The sequence below is a fragment of the Pteropus medius genome, unplaced genomic scaffold, assembly GCF_902729225.1.
Source record: "Pteropus medius unplaced genomic scaffold, Ma_sr-lr_union100, whole genome shotgun sequence".
NCBI classification, from domain to species: Eukaryota; Metazoa; Chordata; class Mammalia; order Chiroptera; family Pteropodidae; genus Pteropus; species Pteropus medius.
In genome coordinates this window covers 7,001,022-7,023,869 of record NW_024340696.1, presented here as the reverse complement: position 1 = coordinate 7,023,869, position 22,848 = coordinate 7,001,022, and the positions used below count along the sequence as shown (strand labels likewise).

Sequence of the window (22,848 nt, the reverse complement as noted above, 5' to 3'; positions counted from 1 at the left end):
AGCTCAAAAAAGAGGTCTTACTACATAGAGGTATTTATGATGAAGGTAGGAAGAAATAGCAGGAAATCAACAGAATTTGGTAGTGTATTGGATATATAGAAATCATAAAAGGTGAGTTTCCTGTTATAAGAGATTATATCAGTGTTAAAATAGGTAAAGAAAAAGAAAACTTCTCAGGTTATACTATGGAAACTTTTCCAGAGTTTGTGCCAATGAGATAAGCACCCTGAAATGTGGATAAACAATTCTTCAATATTGATATTTTCAAATCTATATGGACTCCAAATATCAATATTCTTTTTTTCTAGTTCATTACAATGCTGCTTTGGTGTCTATAGAAGTCTTGTCCTGGTCTGTATTATCCATCTGTAATTTTTGTCTCTGAATTCTCACTTAAGTCTAGTTTTATAGAAGCTATTTCGCTCCTTGAATGAAAAGTATTCCTAATTTGAAGGATATCACTTAGGGCTTATCATTCATAAGAAGACTGACATTCCACCAGGGAAAGATAACCCTTGAATGCTAAGGATTTCAGATTGCTTAGTAACCCAACAAAGTAGTCCAGAAACTCTTAGAAAATAGATTGTATGTTAACCTCCCCAAACAGTCACATTTCCAAGCATAACCTGAAAGCCCTACATGTTTTCAATGAAACATTCATTCTAACTTCATGTCTCCTTTTAGTTAATAATGAAGAATTCTAATATGAAGTCTGGATCTACTAACAAACACTATGAAGATAACACATCGAGTTAAATAATTTTTCCATTATTTGAATTAACTTAAGTTTATGATAGAGCTTCTCTTATCCTTTTAATAGAGTAATTGTTACCCAAATAATTTAAGGCATGATCTCAATTATTCACATCATCTGAATGATCTATTTTTTAACAGTCAAAAGTAGGCTCTCAACAATTTTTATATGAATAGTTCAACTACTGAAGAACTATCTATGAATTCACAAAGACAAATTCTTCCATTCGTTTTGAAGTTGTTTAGTTTGACTTTTCCTCTCACAACAAAGCTCTTACAAAATCAAAGGAAATAATAAAAATGTCAGATGTCAAATTGGTTTTCTTGTCAACCTATTCCCCAGTGACTTCTTTTTATTTCTTCTAAGGAAAATTTGAAACTTTATTTCAAAACAGAAAAGCTAAATTCTTATTGTAAGGTCTTCAACTATCAGTATATAGATATGTATGTAAAATTACATAGATAAATGCATAATTTATGTACAAGCATTTACCATTTGTTCTTCTTAAAAGAATAAGCAATTCTATTTACCCCAGCTTTATTATATCTATCTTCATCTGAGAGCACCCACCTCCTCACAGTGCTGCTGACAATGTCACCCCTAATATGATAATTCCATTATTTTATCCACTGTCTGTGGGTTGGAAAAATTAGACCTATTCTAAGTTTAAATAAACTTCAGATTAGAAACCTTAAGAGAAAACATCATTTCATAGTAAAAAAATTCAAATCAAAGATCTTAGACAAGATATAAAATCATAAGAAAGAAAAACAATATGACACTGAAAGCCTAACACCCCCTCTACTTCTATATCAGTTCTGACCCATATTTTGAATTGTACATGTATTTATTTCTTTTGCTTATATTTGTCTTTTGTAGTTTTTTGGGGGTTGGGGAGGTTGTTGGTTTATTTGTTTTAGTTTTTTAGCAGTTGTCTTCTTGCACTTCTTTCCTTCGTATTTCCGTGTTGGGTGTCTAATTATTTTGCTTTGTTTTGTTGCACTTTTAAACCAAATGCTGAACTTATATATGTAGTGTAACTAGATTTATAAGTTATGGATAGTAAATTTGTATATGAAAATATGGAAAAAAATAACTATTATCGTGACCACTAACTTACATGGTCTCCCTTTCTTCATCTCCTGTATCCTTTTTTCAAATTGACCTAGCAGCAGAGCCTGTGATATTCCACAGCCTAAACTGGAATATCTAAAATAAAGTGAAAATCCCTCCCAAGGCTATGCTTCACCCATCTCTAGATTCCCTCTGTGTCCGAAGTCATCAGTGTCTTGGGTTTGGAAAACCCTTTCTAACATATCCAAACAAGGGAGGAAACTGGATGAAGCAGAAGTTTCTCATGAAGTCCTAGACCTGCAGCTGAGGACATCAGTTTGCTGGTGCCCCAGGTTCAAACTTTGAATGCCCTTTCCCACATTATAAAGATGTATAATAGTGGAAGAAGAAGATTTCAAACTCAAGAGGAAGAAAAAATTCAACCACTTTATGGGGGGATAAAAATCAGAGAGAAATTTGGAGAGATCACTAATAAAAGGCCCAGTGTCCTGCCTATCCCCCTCCAGTTGAAGTCCTAAATGGGTTATATCTGTGTGTGTACAGGAGAGAAAGGGTGGATAGAAATCTTGGTGTCTTATGTGTGGTTGAAAATAGGAGGTGTGATCTAGGTAACTTACTGTTTTGATTGTTCTTTCTGCTCTTACAATTTCACAAGAGAATAGAGACATCCCAGAGGGAGAGTAGGAAAGAAGTTCATGAATTATCTATATTCTATTATATAAGTATTCATATGTTTTTAGAAAAAATACATATAGTAGCAAAAGGAAAATAAAAATTTAAATCCTCTATAAATACTAAGATAACTATTTTAGTATTATAATTATTCTATTTTCATATATTTAACATAGTTATAACAACTGTCTAAGCCATCCCTATATAGATCACATATCTATATATCACATATGTTTGTCTATAAATACGTTTATTTTTACAAACGTAGAGACACTAAAGTTTTCTGTAGCCTCTATTTCCCTCATAATGACATACTATAGAGAATTTTCATGCCAAACCCATAAATGTACATAATTTTAATTTTACATAATAGTTTATTGACAGATCACTAGAAACATATTTAAAGTCCTCCTGTAAAAATTTTCAGTTATTTAATTTTTCTATTGTAAATAATATTGTGATGAACATCCTTAGCATTTGTCTGATTAATTCCTGGAACAGACTTTTAGAATTAGACTCTAGTTCAAAGAGTATGTCATCTTTGATACACATTGCCCCCCAGGAAATGTTGTATGGGTTTAATCCCAAAAGTAGTATGTGAAGGTGTCCACTTTCCAACACCCTTTCCCACAATAGACCTGGTTAATTGTATATCTAAAAACTAACTTGTGGCATGATACTTATGTGTAGAAAGGAAACTTTAGTATTAAGAGTTAATGTTGAGATTATTGCCTGTTTGAGTGAAAAAAATAAGATAAGTTATCTATAGCTATTGTTTTATGAAGGATAGATTTACTAAGAAATATTAACAATTAAAGGTAGATTACATTAGTAGTAGGAATATTGGCAAATTTGGAAGATTACCATAAATGTTTGCTCTCTCACAGCATTCTTGGATTACAGTTTCTAATAGCATCAGAAACTTTAATTTTAATGACTTGAATGACATTTGTTAACTTTCCCATTATTAGTGAAAAATAAACCAGCATCATTTTATAGCCAAAAAAATAATTAATCTGCACCACAGTTCCTCTTTTGTGAGTCATCAAATGCCACCTACCTGTGATAAATTTCATGAGCCATTAGAAGGGATTTTCCATCCTCTGCAATGGTTTGCTGATGAAAAAAAATATATATTTATATAAAGTACAAATTAGTTTTATTTTCCCAGAAAAGGGATTACATTTATTTAAAAGGTGGTTTATACCTAAAAGAGCTATGTGAGAAATCTCTTTGCTTTTTTTTCACACATATGGACCTATTTCTATGATTGAAAGGCAAGCTAGATATTTTGCCTCAAACTTAGAAAAAGAAAAGGAAGAAAAGATCTATTTGACACAATGTGTTAAATGTAGTCATTGAACGTTTATCAGTTGCTCAAGGGCAGTGAAAGAGTAAAAATATTCTGTACAGTGCACAGGGCAAACTAATCTAATCTTAGTGTTCCTACATGTTCATGGATGATGCATATGCTGCCTCAGGTTCATCTACACAGAGATCAGCACCAATGTGTTCTTTGCCTAATTTGGCATTATGTCACCACCATGAGATTATCAAAATTTTAGGACAAAATGATTCTACTTTAGAATTCTGACTAATACTTTATTTTGTTTGATTGCATTTTTAGCATCCGTTGGAACACTTTTGCCTCAACTATTAAGAAAAGTTAAAGTCCTCAAACAATACCACAATGCCAAAAACCAATTTAATGTACAAAGTTAAATGGAAGTCCCATCTCTCTGCACAGCATGATTTTTTAGAGGTTTCTCATATCAACTCTGATTAAGATCCAGTATATAATTGTCTAAATCTGAAAAAGTGAGTGATATGTTTTATTTTGGTATATATTTCTGAAAATTTCTTTCTTTCTTTTTATTTTTTTGATCATAAGAATTCGATACTTAAGAATTTTTCTAATTCTTTCTAAAATAACATTTCAAAATATCAGATTGCATGAGATAGATCCTCCCATGAAGTCAGAACTTTGAGCTAGAATTACACTTAAATTTCGTGATCCAGTGAGCAAGCTCTCCAGGAAAAACTCAGAAAACTTTCCTCATGAGTATTTCACCTTTTTAAAATTAACTAATAATAAATACTTGAGAATCTACTAATAAGACATGAGGCTAATGTAAAATAATGTGAGACGACATCACATATATCATCTCAATGTGTAGTCAGTTATTAACTGGTTATTGAGTTGGGCAATTGGGTGGGTGTAGTCAAATATTAAGATCATTACAGGGATCTAGATCATTCCAAGTAGAAGGCCTTTGTTCCAATTGCAGAATTTACTAATTGTAGCATACTTGGCTAATTCCTGAACCCATTTGGGACTCTATTTTATAGTTTGCAAATGAAAAGGCTTTTTAGAGGTAAATATGACAATAGGCATTAAAGTAGGTAGCACAGCGCCTAGCACATAACAGGTACAGAATAATTATTGGTTGAGAAATGAGTAATCAAATCTCAGGAATTCAAGAATTGACCGAATCTTCTTGCAACTCTACTGAAGATGAATTGAACAGGACAGTTTTGTTCTCTTTGAAGTTACTTACATGATATTTTTCTTCTTTTCTTTCTTTCTTTTTTTTTTTTTGTTTAAGAAACTTTTAGTTTGGATCTCTACCTACTAAATGCTTCCAAAATTGATGCCTAAAATTATTTTTCCCACATCTATGCCAAACTATTAAAGAATAACAACCAAAAAAAAATTTGACCTCACCGTTATTATATGAACTCAGACACTTTTCTTTCTGCCTATGTAGTGAACTTCTTTATGGCTCTTTATTCTTGAAAATCATCATAACTTCAAGTATCGTTAGTATACCTTAAATCCTACTATACCTGAAGACATGGGAAACTTTCTGAGAATACGTGACCTTCCTTAAGCTAGAGGAAGTGGAAGGTGGCAACAAAATTTATGTTTACATCTAGTTTTTCTTTTGCATTGTAGTGTCCTCCCAAAACATATCTGGCAGACATATCTTTCAGGTGTAATGGCAAATCACATAGATTGTCTCATTAAATACCCATTTCAAAAGGCCCCTTCCCTTGCCTCCTGTTATTATCATTCCATACTTCCTCAAACCTAGGGTGGCACAGTTCTGGTCAACGAGGTAGAGGTATGAGATTGCTGGGCAACCTTTTCTACTTTTTTGCTGTCTATTCCTGTAACTCAGACTAAATTTCTAGAGAAGCAGCAGCCATCTTGCAGCCAAAGGAACAAAAAAACAAAAGAACAGCAAGAGTCGAGTTAGCCTCAGTTCTTGATGATGTTATTGAGACACACACATTCCTAGGTTGTTTTTCTTTCAATGAACATAAAACCATTTTTAAGCTACTAAAGAAAGGGATTTTCTGTACTTGCATTTGAATGCATCATGGTATAAGGTCTGACTTCAGATCCTCCCTCTGAGATGATTTCCTTGATGTCAGATATTTTGTCTCTGCTATTGCAACATAACTTTGTGCATGCAGTTCAACAATAAATAAAACTTTTTGATTGAAGTATAAATCAAAAAGTGTACAAATCAAAAGACAGATTGACGGCCTATTACAAAGTGAGCACCAACTTGGAAAGAAGAAATCAACCATTTGCAGAAACCCAGAGTGCCCCCTCGTGCCCTCTCCTAGTCACTATCCTCTCCGTTCCCCCAAATTAATCAGTAACTTCGGCCACTATAGAAGACTTTCTGTTTTCTAATTTGTACAAATATTATATACACAGTATGTATTTTTTTGTGTCTTGTGTCTTTAGGAAAATACATTTGTTAAATTCATCAAAGTTGTTTTATGTAGCAATAGTTCATTTTTCTTGTTGTTTCGCATTCCATTATATAAATATACCACAATTTATTGTTGATGGATACTGGACTGTTTCTAAACTTTAGTAATTAAGAATAATACGTTTATAAACACTCTTGTGAATGGATTTTGGTGCATATATGTACAGATTTCTGTAAACTATATACCTAGAAGAGAAATTGCTGGATCATAGGGTATGTATATGTCAACTTTGACAGCATTACCACTTTTCCAAAAAGTTTGTACAAATCAGGTTTCTATCAACAGAGCATGAGAATTCTAGCAGCTCCACATCCATACTAATAGTTTATATTTCAGTCAATTTTATTTTAGTCTTTTTTGTGGGTATGAAGTGAAATTTCATAGTGGTTTTACCTTTGCATTTCCTTGACTACAAATAGGAGTCAAAATATTTCATATATATATCATGGCTATTTAGATAATGTTTTTTGTGAAGTAACTTTTCAATTATCTTGATCATTTAAATTTTTTTAAAATTTTATTAAATGTATTGGGGTGACACTGGTTAATAAAATTATATAGTTTTCAAGTGTAAAATTTTATAACACATCATCTGTGTATTGCTTTGTGCATTCCCCACCCAAAGTCAAAGCTCTTCCATCACCATATATTTGACACCCTTTACCCTTTTCTACCTTTCCCCACCCCCTTTCCCTCTGGTAACCACCATAATGTTGTTTGTGTCTATGAGTTTTTATTTGTCTTGTTCATTTGTTGCTTTCAGTTTTATATTCCACATATTAGTAGAATACCGTGGTTGACTTTTTCTGTCTCACTCAATTAGCGTAGCATGATATTCTCAAGAGCCATCCATGTTATCACAAATGGCAAGTATTTCACCTTTTTATGGCTGAGTAGTATTCCATAGTGTATATGTACAGCATCTTCTTTTTCCAAGTATCAAAGGGTACTTCAGTTGTTTTCATGTCTTAGCCACTGTAAATAATGCTGCAAGGGTACATATATCTTTATGAATAAATGTTTTCAAATTTTTCAGGTAGACACCCTGAAGAAGGATTGCTGGGTCATATGGCAATGGTATTCTTAATTTTTTGAGAAATCTCCATACTATTTTCCATAGTGTCTGTACCAGTTTACATTCCCACAAGCAGTGTATGGGGGTTCCTTTTTCTCCACAACCTCTCCAACACTTGTTATAGATGTTTGTGTATAGTGTGAGGTATAATTCAAGATTTATTTTTTGAATGTAATATCCATATAGCATGGTTTCTTTCTATGTGACACAATATGTGGCATATTATGGAACAGAATTCAGAGCTCAGAAATAAACTTACATATATATGGGCAAAAAAAAAATTTGATGAAGGAGCCAAAAACACACAATGAAAAAAAGAAAGCCTCTTCAAAACACAGTGTTGGGAAAATTGGCAAGCCACATGCAAAAGAATGAAACTAGACTGCTCTTTGTCACCATACATAAAAATTAACTCAAAATGGATCAAAGAGCTACATATAAGACTTAAACAATAAAATACATAGAAGAAAACATAGATACTAAATTTATGAACCTTGGTCTTAGAAAGGATTTTATGAAGTTGAACTCAAAGGCAAGGGATGTAAAAGTAAAAAATGAATGAGACTATATTAAATTAAAAAGCTAACAGATATATGAAAAAGTGATCAACTTCACCAGCTATGAGGGAAATGCAAATGAAAACCACAATGAGATACCACCTCATATTTGACAGAATGGCTATTATCGACAAGTAATAAAAAAATATATAATTTTTCTTGTTGATTTGGAGAAATATAAATTCTAGATATAAACATTTTTCAGTTATACGTAATATAAATAATTTCTTATACTTTGTGTCCTATCTTTTCTTAAAAGTGATTTTAATTTTAAAGTAGTCCAATTTAGTAATGTTCATTTTTCAACTGTTTTTATATTCTACTTAAGAAATATTTTACCTTATCAAGATATGAAGGTTATTTTCTAGAAGCCATATTGTTTCACCTTTCACATTTAGAGCTACAACACACTTGAATTGATGTTTGTGTACAGTGAATTAGAAGTCAAGATTTATTTTTTTAATATAATATCATATAGCATGGTTTCTTTATTTATGACAGAATATGTGGCATATTCAAAATATTCAAAAGAATATGATAATATTCTAAGAACTGATGTTATTTGCAATGACAGAATACAGCATAGCATATTAAAATTAATAAAGATTTTGTGATAGAGATAATAAAAACTGACATTTACAACATAAAAATTGATTAACTTTTAAATTATTAGAGAAAAAAATGACTTTAAATAATTGGGATAATTTAATAAATTAGATCTAACAATATGAATTCATGATTTTCAATAAATGATCCCAGTTTGATTACCTAATTTATTTTATTTTTTAAAATAAATTTGGCTTTTTAAAAATTAAATTAAATTTATTTATTTATTTTTAATTGAAGAAATAATTTTAGATTTATTCTATATTGATATATAATAACATAAATATTAACATATATATTCAGAATTAACTCAAATATGCTTCTATTTTATCATTTGCAGGTATAATTTTATTAAAATTAATTGGGTATCCAAAGATTTAAAAGAATAGGAAGAAATAAAAGACAAAGGGAAATTTTTCTTAATGAATGAATATTATCTAAATCAGAGATTCTCAAAATGGACTCCCACAACAAGTAGCATCATCAACTGGAGATTTGTTAAAATGCAAATTCTCAGGCCTTTCTCAGACCTACTGAAGTGAAAACTTTGGAGACAAGGTTTGGCAATCAAGATTTTTAAAGCCCTCCCAACGATTTCTCTCCATTACAGTTTGAGAACCACTGATCCAGTGAGACTACAGTCATGTGCCAATTAATAACAGGGATCCGTTTTGAGAAATGTGTCCTTAGGTGATTCCATCATTGTGAGAATATCATAGTGTGCACTTATACAAACCTAAAAAGTATAGACTACTACACGCATAGGCTATACAGGATAGCCTATTACTCCTAGGCTGTGAGCCTGTATAGCATGTACTGTAGATAACATGAGATTAAAGAAGGCCAAGAGAAAATGATGCAATTGAGACACAGTAAACAAGAGATATCTGAGGCTGCTGCCAGCATAACATAGCATACTACTGTACAACAAGCATATTTTTAATAAGTAAAAGAGTACACTCTAAACTAATGATTAAAAATAATAATAATAAAATAAATAAAATAATGATAAAAAGTATAGTACAATAAATACATAAATCGGTAACATAATTTTTATATTATCATTATCAAATATTATGCACTATATATAATTGTATGTGCTATACTTTTATATAGCTGTCAGTGCAGCAGGTTTGTTTACACCAGCATCACCACAAACTTGTAAGTAATATATAGCACAATGAAGTTGCAAGGGCTATGATGTCACTAGATAATAGGGCTTTTTCAGCTCCATTGTACTCTCATGTGACCGTCATCATATACATGGTCCATCATTGACCAAAATGTCATAATGTGATGTATGACTATATTTAAATTATTGCACAGCCTGAGCTTTAAAGCTAAATTGTACTAGACATTTAACACAGACCCTCATATGTATCAGAGGTACTTGGCTGTTTATAAACCAAATAAAGAATCTACATTTTCTCTGCACCACTGAGGTAATACTAGTCCTTTTGAGATCCCACTAGACTCCAAAGTGCTAGAGTATGGATTCAAATACAGACATGTGCTAAGACAAGACTGCACCCCACATTATACCATTCTCTTTCTCTCCCAACATTCATTGTAACTCTTTCCAAAAAGAAATGGATAGAAGAAAAAAACTTGCCAAGAATAAGCTTCTACGATTATATTAGGCTGTATACACACTCATATCTCTAATTTTTATATCTGTAGATATGAAGATGAGATGTGAGGGAGCTGAGGTTCAACAAGTTTAAATAGGGTGTCCAAAGCCACATAGCCAGCAAGGGCAAAGGTAAAAGTCTACTCTAACTCTTTCTGAATCCATAGCCAGTGTTCTTTCTACTGGAACACTTGTTCTTCAATATTATATACTTCCAATATGTACACCACATGTGTTCAATAAAAGCTTATTGGGTGAATGGTGAGTGAAGGAATGACCTGAATTTCCCTGTTACTGCATTTTCAGGGGCTCTGCCAGTGGACAGGCTCCAGATAGCTTCCAGAAACTGTAAAGACACTTTGACCAACATGATGTTTTACTTAATGGGACAAAAGAAAAGAAAATACTGACATCACTGAAAAAAGATGACATCATTAAAATGTTTAGATCTTCATAGGAGAAACATTTTAGTCACTCCATAATCTCAAACTGTATGTTTCCTCAGTACTCCCTGAAAACACTTAAAATATACAAAAGATTTTAAAGTAAGTTTATAACTTTTTCAATGAAAATGTGAATTTCTATATCTTAAAAACATATTATACTACTGTGAAGTGTTCATGGTTCATTTAATTTAACTTACCTTCCAGATAACTTCATAGGAAAACTTAGAACTCAATTTAATTCTAAAATCACTTTTAAATTACATGAAATGATACAAGGAGATGAATGCAATAGTTGCTAATGTTTCTTGGAGGAGTCATGGGGCAAGGAAGAGAAAGACAGATTAAGACGCTGCAGATTTGTTACTTGCATAGCAGCAGGAATGGAAAACACATAGGGGTAACATTTTAAAGATGTGTGTGGGAGGCACTTGCACAAAATATTTTGTCAACATGATTTCTGTGTATACCTCTCACACACTGCTTAGGAAATTTACCCAGAAGAGAGATTTTCAACTTTTTTTTCCCCTTGCAAGCTGTCTAGCCTATGTAATTAAAGTCCGCCAGCAAAATAGTATTCAGGTGCTGACAAGATTGATCGTTTCCCAGCCTTTGCCATAGAGGGACAAAGCTAGGCATTTTCATTTCACTCAACAGTAGTTGTGAAAAATAATCTCTCTCATCTGCCTCCTAGAGCAATCTCCACTGCAGGTTTTCCACAAAGTTTCTCTGCCGGGTCTAGATGACGTGTCCCCTCTGTTTTGCTGGTAGACGTTAACTCTCTCCAAGCACATTTATTAATATTTGATCAAATGCATGGTAACATCTTGAACCTTTATCAATGGTAATAATGAAAAAGCAAGGTAAATTTCTCTAGAAGAACTACTGGTGAAGCAAATCCATTGTAAGATGCTAAGAGAGTTAGCCTCAGTCTCTATCATGGGTGTAACGAAGTGTGAACATTTTTGCTACTAAATATTATTGTGCATTCAGGAATGAATTTTTTCTTAGGTATAGTAATTTTTTGTTCTTCCTAGAACTGTGATTGTCATTTCTAATGAACATCTTTGGATCCCACTGGTAAAATGAGTCTACAGACAATATGTGGTAAGATCCTACAATGCTAAGTGGCTCTTGACCTATAGGATCTGTCACATAGATACTCTATAGTCCAGTTATCATAAACAGGCATGAAAATTTGTTAAACGTCTAAGCCATAGTAATTACTATCTGGAAGCTTTATAAATGTTACAATCTATATACTTTTTAATTTTTTTAGCTTTATAAACAAACACATAGGTATTTGACAAAAGTAATGGTATTCTCACAGAATGCTTCTATCAGAAACTATTCAAGAAAAAAAAAGCCCTTAATTATAAATATTGTCAAATATCATATTATATTTTCCTTAAGTTTATAGTCATTCTTCAACTATTCAGTAAATGTTCAGTAAAAAACTATTAGTGTCAGGTACTGGATTAAATAATGGGATGTAATTACAAATAATACACAGTCTACATCCTGTGTATTAGGATGTAGAAGGAGACTACAGTCCAGAGTAGGGATTAGATTCTTTGTGTAGATTCTTTAATCTTTAATTGCCAATATCCTTTGTATCTCACTTCAAGTGGATTTATGATCAAATTAAAATGACTCTGGGAACAATCAACTTCACTAACAGAGATTTCATCATATTCCAGGGATCTCCTTACCTCCAAATCCTCAGAGATGCTGAAATATGTCCACGATGAATTAGTCACTATTACTGCTCACCCTCAGTTGCTGATAGAAGAACAGATTCTGGGGTCTTCCTCTTTGGCTAAAGACAACAAATGCAGATCTTTGAATGTTTCTACTGACAGAAGAGCGAGATATCAGCAGTTGCTAATGGCTGTGCCAAAAGCCCTGGCAGTTCTACAGTAAAGTCACCATGACTGACCTTATTGTCCCTTTATAGCTGGAGCCTCACTCATGGCTCCTATATCTCTCTTGATTCATTCTAGGCTTCTGCCAATTAATCCAAGTAATTTCCTTATAATAAGAATGCATATTTTTTCTCCTCCAGCTAAAATTCAGTAAACAATTCCCCACAGCAAAACTGCTTGGATCCTCAGGATTGTGACTCTTTGGTGGTTCAGCTCCTACAGAGCAATGTTTCTTAAGGCACATTCATGATAACAAGACAACAAGGTCAATATGGATTCCTAAAACATCTGCCCCATACCACAGCCAAAAATCCCCCCACAACTGCCTTTTTCTCTGACTCCAATAATTGATAACTTTATAATAAATTCAAGTATGGCTCCAAAAACAACCATCTCTAAAGGAGGCTTCATCAGACATGCTTTATATTTTTGAATCTTAATTTAAAATCTCCTATATCTATGAACATTACAAATGAAAACACTGATATATGCAGTTTTGTTTCCTTCCAATCTTAAAAACTCAGTAGAACTATTTATTTTAGGGAAGTGTGAGTCTCTACTTCCTGAGAGTATGTTAACTCCCCAGATTCTTGTCCAGTTATAGTCAATTTACAACATTACATGACTGTCAGCATTCACTAGTTTCAGTCTAAGTCACTAAAGCAGAAGTTTCCACTTAGGATATAAAAAGCTCCAAAGAACATCCATAACCTAACAATGATGAAACACTGAACAATCTACAAAATCATAATTTTTCTTGAGCCTACCAGAGACGTAAGTTTGTGAAGCAATCAAGTAACCAGAATTCCATAAAGGAACAAGCTCTTTGCAAGGACACATAAAGAGTTGCACCTCTGGCAGAGCATGGAAAACATAGGGGCTACCATACAAGCAGGTAAGAAGCAATCAGTTAAGAACTGTAATGTATTGTAAAAGGCCAAGTGTAGGCTTACATGTTATTTTAGGATAGAAGTAGGCACCAGACCTAACTAAAATCTGTATCCACTCACAAGATATTTTCCATGGGCTTCTTTTAGGTACTCAGAAGAAAGACTGAGGACAGACTAGAAAGGGATTTCTACAGACATGCAGGAGTTGATTGGTGGCTTTTAGCAGGAAGACATGAAGAAACCACCTACTCTGCAGACATTTCTTTCCTACAAAGCAAAAATTTAAAACTACTCGGGGAAGGGCAGTACATTTGTCACATTCAAGGCACAGACAAAGATCTATTATGACTAGGGGAAAAGTAGTAGAAAAAAAAATCCTCTAACTAAGGGGCCATACAAAGCCTATGTCTGTAACTGCTGGAGGAAGAACAGGAATCTTCTGCCCAAGTCTGAGTATATATGCAAGGCGGAATTTGTTTGCTAAGTTGAAGGGAGCAGGAAAATCAAAAAAGACTCATTTCCAAGACCCATGTGTTGGGTCTGCTCAGACAAAGACAGGGGAGGAATAAGACCATAGAGACCGCCTCCTACTGTGGCACAGACATGCAGGGACTGCTGAAAGCTGAGGGGGAACAGAAATATTGATAAATACCCTCCAGCACTGCAGCCTATATTCTAAAAACAGGGCAAAAGCCACCCGCTACCAGAATTTGCAGAGCACTGAAGGTAACAATAAAAACAATACCAAAAATCACTTAGCTGCTGACAGATAGACTCGACTCCTCGTGCTGAGAGCTTGACAGGAGAGCTGTGCTCTTTCCAAGAATTACTTACTATTTATTGTCATATATACTATTCTACACATGAACAGAGACATTCAATCAAAAAGTATGACACACAAAAGAAAAAAAATCCAATCTACCAGCAAGAGATAAAGCAGACTCAAAGATGGCCCAGATGTTGAAACTATCAAATAAAAATTTCAAAATATCTATAAGGTTGACAAAATGTGTGAACACATGAGAAACATTGAAAGAGAGATGGGAACTATAAGAAAAAGTTAAATGAAACTGCTAGAAATAAAAATTGATACCAGGAATAAAGAATTCCTTTAATGGTCTCATTAGTAGACTCAACACAAGAGAAAAAGAAGCAGTGAATTTGAAGATAGGTCAATATAAATTACACAAGTAAAAAACAAAGACAAAACTGAATGAAGAAAATAAAATAAATCTCAAGAACTGTAAGACAATATTTGAAAGTCTAAGAAACATGTAATATTTAATCTCAGAGAGGTAAGAGAAAGTAAATAGGGCAAAAAAGTGCATTTGTAGGTAAAATGTGGAAAGTTATCTAAAAATGAGAAAGCCATCAAACCACAAATTCAGGAAACTCTGGGAACTCTAATTAAAATACATATTTCAAAAAAAAAAAAAAGAAGAAGAAGAAAAAAAAAAGACATGTCCTAGTCAAACCTATAAGCACCAAAGACATGAAGATACACATGCAGAAAAAAAATAAAAATAAAAATTACAGCAGACCTTTTGTCAGAAAACAAACAAGCTAGAAGAAAATAAAGTATTATTTTTAAAATATCAAAAGGAAAAGCTACCAACCCAGAATTCTATACCCAGCAAAAATATTTTTTCAAAATGTAGGCAAAGTCTTTATCAGAAAAACAAATCCTGAGATAATTCATTTACATAAGAATTATACTACAAGAAATATTAAAGGAAGCTTTTCAGGCAGAAGAAATATAATGCTAGACATAAATTCAATCTAAACAAAGAAATAAGGAGCATCTGAAATGGTAAAAAATAAAAGGAAATATATGACAAGTTTTCTATATTTTCAATGGCTTTCATACATTATTATCACTCATTTAGTTACTTATCTATTAAAGCTATTTATAACACATTTAAAAGTAAAATATATGAAAGTAGTTCAAAAGTGGAGGGATAATTGGAAGTATACTATTATAAAAGTATACTATTATAAGTTATACCATATATGAATTAGTATAATTTATACTCTATGAATAGAGGTCCATCTGCAAATATACTGCGAGAGAGTATATTTGATAAATATATGAGAGAGTGTATATTTGATAAATATATGAGAGAGTGAAATGGCTTTTTGTAAAGAAATTCTGGTATCTCAGTACAAAAGTTAGCTTTTCATTCATCTCCAAGGTGCATCCCCTTTATTGAAAAGATATAAATGTATTAAAGATGTGTATTATAAGCCTTAGAACAATAATTAAAAACTCTAAAGCAGGTATAACTAACAAGCTAATAGAGGAGATTAAATCATAAAAATACTTAAAACAGAAGGGAGAAAAGACGGGAAAATGGAACAAAGAATATTTAGGACAATTAGAAACTAGCTATCAAGATGGTAATTTAAACCCAACCATATCAATGACTATATTAAAGAAAATTGTATAAACATCCCTATTAAATAGCAGAAAATCTCAGAACAAAACAAAATTGAACTATATGCTCTTCTATAAAAAGCTACTTAAAACATAAAGACAGATAAATTAACAGCAAAGTAATTGAAAGGATTGACATACTATCAGTAATTTTTTAAAAAGCTGGAAAGCTAGATGTATATCAGATAAAGTAGACTTCAAAGCAAGAAATATTGCCAGGTATTTAGAGGTATATTAGACAATGGCAAAGGGGTCAATTCATCAAGAGGACCTAAAAATACTAAATCAGCATGCACCTAAACAAAACAAAACAAAACAAAACAGACTTTCAAATTACATAAAGTAAAAAACACAGAATTGACAGAAGAAATAGAAAAACCAAAATTATATTTAGAGATTTCAAAACTTCTTTCTCAGTAATTGACAGAACAAGTAGAAAATTAACAAAGATATAGAACTGAACACTATCAACCAGATTTACCCAGTTGACAGTTACAGAACACTACATTCACCAACAGCATGAGATACTATTTCGAAGTGCACAAGGAATGTTCACTGAGATAGACCATACTCTGGGCCATAAATCAAACATCAACAAATGTAAAAGATTTGAAATAATCAAAATTGAATTAAACTGGAAATCAAAAAGATAAAGTTAACCACAAATTAGCAAAAACCCACAGGTTAGAGAGGAAATCACAAGAGAAACTGGAAAATACTTTTCATGAAGTCACAACAAATCAAACATTGGTGAATGCAGCTAAAATAGGGCAACATATCAAAATATATAGTACTACATCAATAATACAGGTGTCCACCTAAAATAAGAGTGAATTAAACTCAAAATAAGTAAGAGAAAGGAAAATTACAAATGAGAAAAAAATGAAATTAAAACCAGAAAAACCATAAAACATTGAATAATATCAATAGTTTTACTATTAAAAATTAATAGAATTATTGAATCTCTATACTAAGAAAAAAGATTGAAGACACAAATTACTAATATTAGGTATGAAAGAACATAGAAATAGTGATGGGACATTAAGGGAGCTCAAGAACAATCTCACATAAATAAATTTTATAACTTAAATGACAAATATATTCATAAACACAAACTATTAAGCTCATTCAGAAAGAATATATACCCTTGAAAGCTTTATATTTATTTAAGAAACTGAATTTATAATTAAAAAGCCTTCCAACATAGAAAATCCCATGACACCTGGCTTCACTGGTGAATTCTACAAAACATTCAAGAAAAAGTAATACCAACTTTACACAAAATCTCTCAGAAAATATGAGAAGAAGACATTTCCCAATTCTTTCTGTGAGGCCAGCATACTCTGACAAGGATATTACAACATACTCCCACAAAAAAAAAAAATATACATATAGCAACAAAAGAAAATCACAGACCAATATCCTATTAACATAAGTGCATAGTCCTTAAAATATTAGTAAACTAAATCCAGCAATAGATACAAAGAATAATGCATCATGAGCAAATGGGGCTTATCCCAGAATGCAAGAGAAGTTTAACATTTGAAAATCACTAAATGTAATTCATCAGCATCAACAGACTAAAGGAGAAAATCATATAATTATTTCAGTAGATTAAAATAAAATCTTTTAACAAAATTCAGCATCCATTAATTATAAAAATCCACAGTACATTAGGAATAAAATTTCTTCAATCTGATAAAAGTGAATCTATGAAATACCTATGGCTGGTATCATCTATAATGGTATGCTTTATTACTCTCTCATTAAAATTGGAAACAATGAAAATTTGCTGACTCTCATTATTTCTACTTAGCCTCATAGTGGAAATCACTAGTCAGAGAAATAAGGCAAGAAAAATAAATTTTAAAAATGCAGATTGGAAAAGAAAAAATGAAACTGTTTCTATTTGCAGAAGATCTGATTGTATTGGTAGAAAATCCAAAACAATCTACAACAAGTTTTTAGAATTAATAAATGAGTTTCACTAATTCTCAGGAAACAAGGATCAGTTGTATTTCTAGACTGGCCATGAAGAACTGCAAATTAAAATTAAAACAAAATTACCATTTATACTCAGAAAAGGGATGAAATACTTAAGAGTATGTCGAATAAAACATGCAAAATTTGTATCCTGAAAATACTAAACATTGAAAAAAGAAATCAAAGAAGAGCTAAACAAGTTGGAAAGTTATATTGTGTTTATGAATTTAAATACTTAATATTATCAAGATATTAATTCCCTAACAATTAATTTATAGATTTAACACAATCCTCTTATAAATAATAGTAGATTTTTTACATATATTATTTTAAATATGATTATAATGGGAAATCAAATGACTTGGAATAGCTAGAATATTTTTGAGAAAAGGAACAAAGTTATCTTGTTCCCAACAGTAATGTATCGGAGTTCTAGTTGCTTTGAAATATTCACAAAGCCTGATTTCAAGATTATCTACAAAGCAACAATAGTCAAGATAGTATAACACTGGCAAAAAGATAAACATATAGATATATTAAAAAGAAGAAAAAAGCCAGACATAAACAAACTTAGATCAATCAAATTTTGATAAAGACGACAAAACAATTTAATGGAGAGGGGAATTATCTTCACCCATACCTTACATAACATACAAAATTTATCTTAAACTAAATCATATACCTACATGTAAAATCTAAAACTATAGAAGTTCTAAAAAAGAAAATTTTTGACCTTTCCTAAAGCGTAGACTTCTTACATATAAAGAAAAACATTAATTCTAAAAATGGCACTCCATCAAAATTGAATAATTTTATTCTTTGAAAGACATAGTTAAAATGAAAAGACAAAAGACATACTTTAAGATATTTACAAAATCCATATCCAATAAAGCACTTTAACAAGGATATGTAAAGAATCCTTTCAAGTCAATTACAAGGAACCAAATCACTTAACTAGGAAACAGGCAAAAGATTTGAAAAAATTTATCACATACACACACACACATAAAATATATATATATATATATACAAATAGTAAATAAGCACAAGAAAAAACTGACTATACTGGAATGGATATGCAGCAACTAGCACTTTGATGCATAACTGGTGGGAATGTGAAATGACACAGCCAATTTGAGACATGGTTCGGCAGTTTTCCTAAAATTTAAACATACAATTTCCATACAACCCAGCAATCTTGCTACTGGTATCTGTACAAGATAAATGAAAACATATTTAACCAATATCTGTACATGAATATTTATAGCAGATTTATTCATAATCACCAAAATCTTGGAACAGCCAAATATCTATCAACTGGTGAACAGATTAACAAATTGTCATACTCCTTACAAAGGAATACTACCTACTCACGCCAAGTGATGAACTACAGATATATTCAATGACATTTCAATGACATGACTGTATCTCTAATACATTATACTATTTGAAAGAATTCAGAGTTAAATGGCTATATATATATATATATATATATATATATATATATATATACACACACACACACACACACATATACACATGCATATATATACATATGTGTGTATATGCACATATATGATTCAATTTAAACGACATTCTAGAATAGGCAAAACTGTAAGTACAAGACAAAATCACAAGTTGACAGAGAATAGGGTTAAGAGATTGACATAAATGATCCATGGAGGAAATTTTCAGGGTGATAGGTATATTTTATATCTTGGTAGAGTGGAGTTACCTGGCAATATGTTTGTCAAACTCAATAACTATGCATATATAATGGATAATTATTTTACATAAATTATAGCTTAATAAATCTGATTTTTTAAAAACATCTTTAAAAAACTCTATAACAAGTCTTATTTCACTCTTTTTGATAATGTGAAGATAAGGAAATAATGTAGGCTTCATCTCTCAATGTTCATGAACTCCAAGGCAAATTTATGGCTGGACACTTGGAAAATACTTTGGTTATTCCTATTTTCCTCTGTAAATATTTTCCAAATGGACATGTCAAGAAAAAGTTTACTTTATTGGAAATATAAAATAAACGTAGAAAGAAAAATAAGAAACTTGAGAAGAAAAAATAATAAGGCTGTTCCAAGAAACCTCTCAGGAGAATTGCACAAACATATGTGCTAAAGGAACACAAGAGGTCTAGGATTAAGAACTTGGTAATGAACTTGGTAATGAATGGCATCCCCATTTAAGTGCAGAGCTTAGACACACAACACAGGTGAGTATAAACAAAAGCCACATGATACTTCTATTTGTACAAGAAAAAAGTGATCCACATCTCAAAATGTCTACTGGAAGTCTTAGCCTAAATTTCAAAGGTTATGCTGATAATGATATAAATAAAATTTCTATAAGAAAATGATTCACAGGAATTAAATCTTTTGTCTTCCAGATCCAGAAATGAATTCTCTTACCTCAAAATCTGAATGTCTAAAAAAATTTGGAATATATATATATATATATGATACCATTTTTCTCTAATTAGATAATATTGAAACCTATTTTATTCTTCCATACTTATTTAACAATTGTGATAAGTATACTCTAGGTATAGCAGTCTAGGTTATCAATGAAGTTCCTATGGACTATGATTTCAGGGTTAATGTTCAGGAGATCTTCTTTGTGACATTATCCAGAAATTTTATTTCATCTCTTAGAGATGCCAATAGTGGCATCTCTCTGAAGAAAGTATTGTATTGTAACATCAGGTTTTTCCTTCTTTTACATGAGGGGCAAAACTTTTCATAGAGTCAACCATTGATAGGGCAGCATCCATGCAGATACCAATTCAGTCTCCCAAAGATAAAACCTTTGTTTCTAGATATGAAGACGAAGTGCTTGGCACTTGTCGGCAATTCCTTGCAGCAGAAAAACCTTTTTCTTAAATTTCACCATCATTTACAAATTTTACAATGCTACATCATGACATTTACTGGCAAAATCTGTTGACTCATCAATCTGCAGAGAAACTGTTGTTTTTCAGTATATTACATAAAACCTATTCAGTATGATGTGACATGTCATCAATGTGTCAACTTACTGTACTGTAAGCCTTCAATTTCTCTTACTGCATCCTGTCCAAACATTTTACTTACTATAATTTTACATGCTGACATTATTAGTTTCTTACCAGCTGTATCATTTTTCCCTTTCTGTCAATATGTTCAGTTACTAAATAACTTGATTCCTGAGGTTTCTGACTGAATATGACTTTTTAAAAACAAAACTTTGTTTTGAGAATAGCTATTTAAAATAACCAGTAGCTTTATCTGTCAAATCGTTGTGAATTGTATATAAGTGACTTTTAAATTTTGTTGGAGCCTTTGCTGAATTTGCAACTTATGATTCTTTACCATTCATCGAATTATAATTGCCATCAGCCTAAAATTCTCTTCCATGTCTTACCTCATCTTTAAACATCACTATATTGGATAATCAGACATGTTTTAAACACACAAACACTAATAAAATATAAAATAGAAGGGTGTAATAAATAATTAAATTACAAAATTTTGCAATACAATTCAATTCTAATACAATCCTCATTCTGCTGACCTTATAATGATAAAATTCAAAAGGATGGCTGAGTCATTGTAGGTAAAATTTTCATTTTTATATTGAAAATTTCCTTCAAATTTTCTGATATATTGTTCAATCCTGTGAGTCAGTCGGCAGTGCACAGGGAAGGTTAAGTGAGGTAATTTAGAGAGAGAAGGTGACATCATCATCATACTGTCCCACCCTCCTTCTAATACACAACCACCAACGAAATAATCAATTTTCTCCCCTATCCTGTCAGAAACTGAGAATAGATTCAAATTAAATGGGGCTTCCTATTGTGTACTGTCATACAAGGCTGATAAACTTATAATAAAATGTCTAATGGTGCTGCTTAGTTAATATTCACTACTGACAAAGTTACTATTGCAAAGCATCCAAAATTTAAATAAGAACTGTTTAACTAAGTATGATCTCTCAGGAACCCTAGCAACATTTTGCAGGCTCTCAAATGAGAAACTTTATTATAAAACCATTGAAATAAAATCAGTATAATATTGCTTTATGGGTAACACACAGAAATTTTTAAATAAACTACGAACTTGGAATAGATGTCTATACTAATGGGACATTGATATATGACAAATAGGAAGTTTAATTCAGTGGGTAAAATAAAGATAATTTGATGAATAGTTATGGCAAAACTGGCTAACAATTTAGAAGTAAAGAAAAATAATTCCTAATGTCCTAAATATTCCAAATAATATAGAATAAATTTTAGATAGATTAAATATTTAACAACAATGACAAAAACCAAGACTTGCAAACCAAGACTTAGAGTATAGACTCTAAGAAACTATACTATATAGAAATTAGGGAGATTTTCCTAACTGAAACATAGAGGGTATGAAAAAAAAAGGATAAAAGTTTTTGTTTGGAAAAAGATACTATTAAAAAAGTTAAAAGAAGAGTAATTGTTCTAAAAATTATATAATATAGATGATAGACCATAGGTTAATGTGTATAGTATGCAAAAGCTCTCATGAGTTGATAAAAAAGTAAAAATTTAAATTAAAATATGCAAGTCATAAGAATAGATAATTCATAGAAGAGCAAATCCAAATAAACAACAAATATGTAAAAATGTGTTCAGTAACACTAATACTAAAATGCAGATTTAAGTGAGAATTATGTTATCTAAATTATAGTCTAGAGCTCTTTCTCATGGCAAATTATCTCATGTATTTTTATTGGGAATATGAATTACCACAACCCTTTTGGAAGAGAATTTAGTAATGTCTATCAAAAATAACTCTTGCAGTAATCTACCCCAGGTAAGGAAAAATATCAGCTCATAAAGACAATAAAGACATATGGATAAAAATGTTTATTCAGCCTTACTCACAGTGATCAACAACTGGAAACAAACAGACTGCCTATCAACAGAGGAATCACTAGCTTGATTGTGGTATTCTACACCATGCACTATTACACAACCATTAA

General features: G+C 31.5%; 1 long non-coding RNA gene across 1 annotated transcript in view; it reads right to left on the bottom strand.

The window, feature by feature from the left end:
• Positions 1-12,312: 12,312 nt before the first annotated feature.
• The window catches only part of LOC120605273 (uncharacterized), a 156,166-nt gene continuing 145,630 nt past the window's right edge, over positions 12,313-22,848 (bottom strand). Inside the window, exon 3 of the long non-coding RNA XR_005653576.1 lies at positions 12,313-12,419. This is a non-coding gene — a long non-coding RNA (uncharacterized LOC120605273). The remainder of the gene's footprint in view (positions 12,420-22,848) is intronic.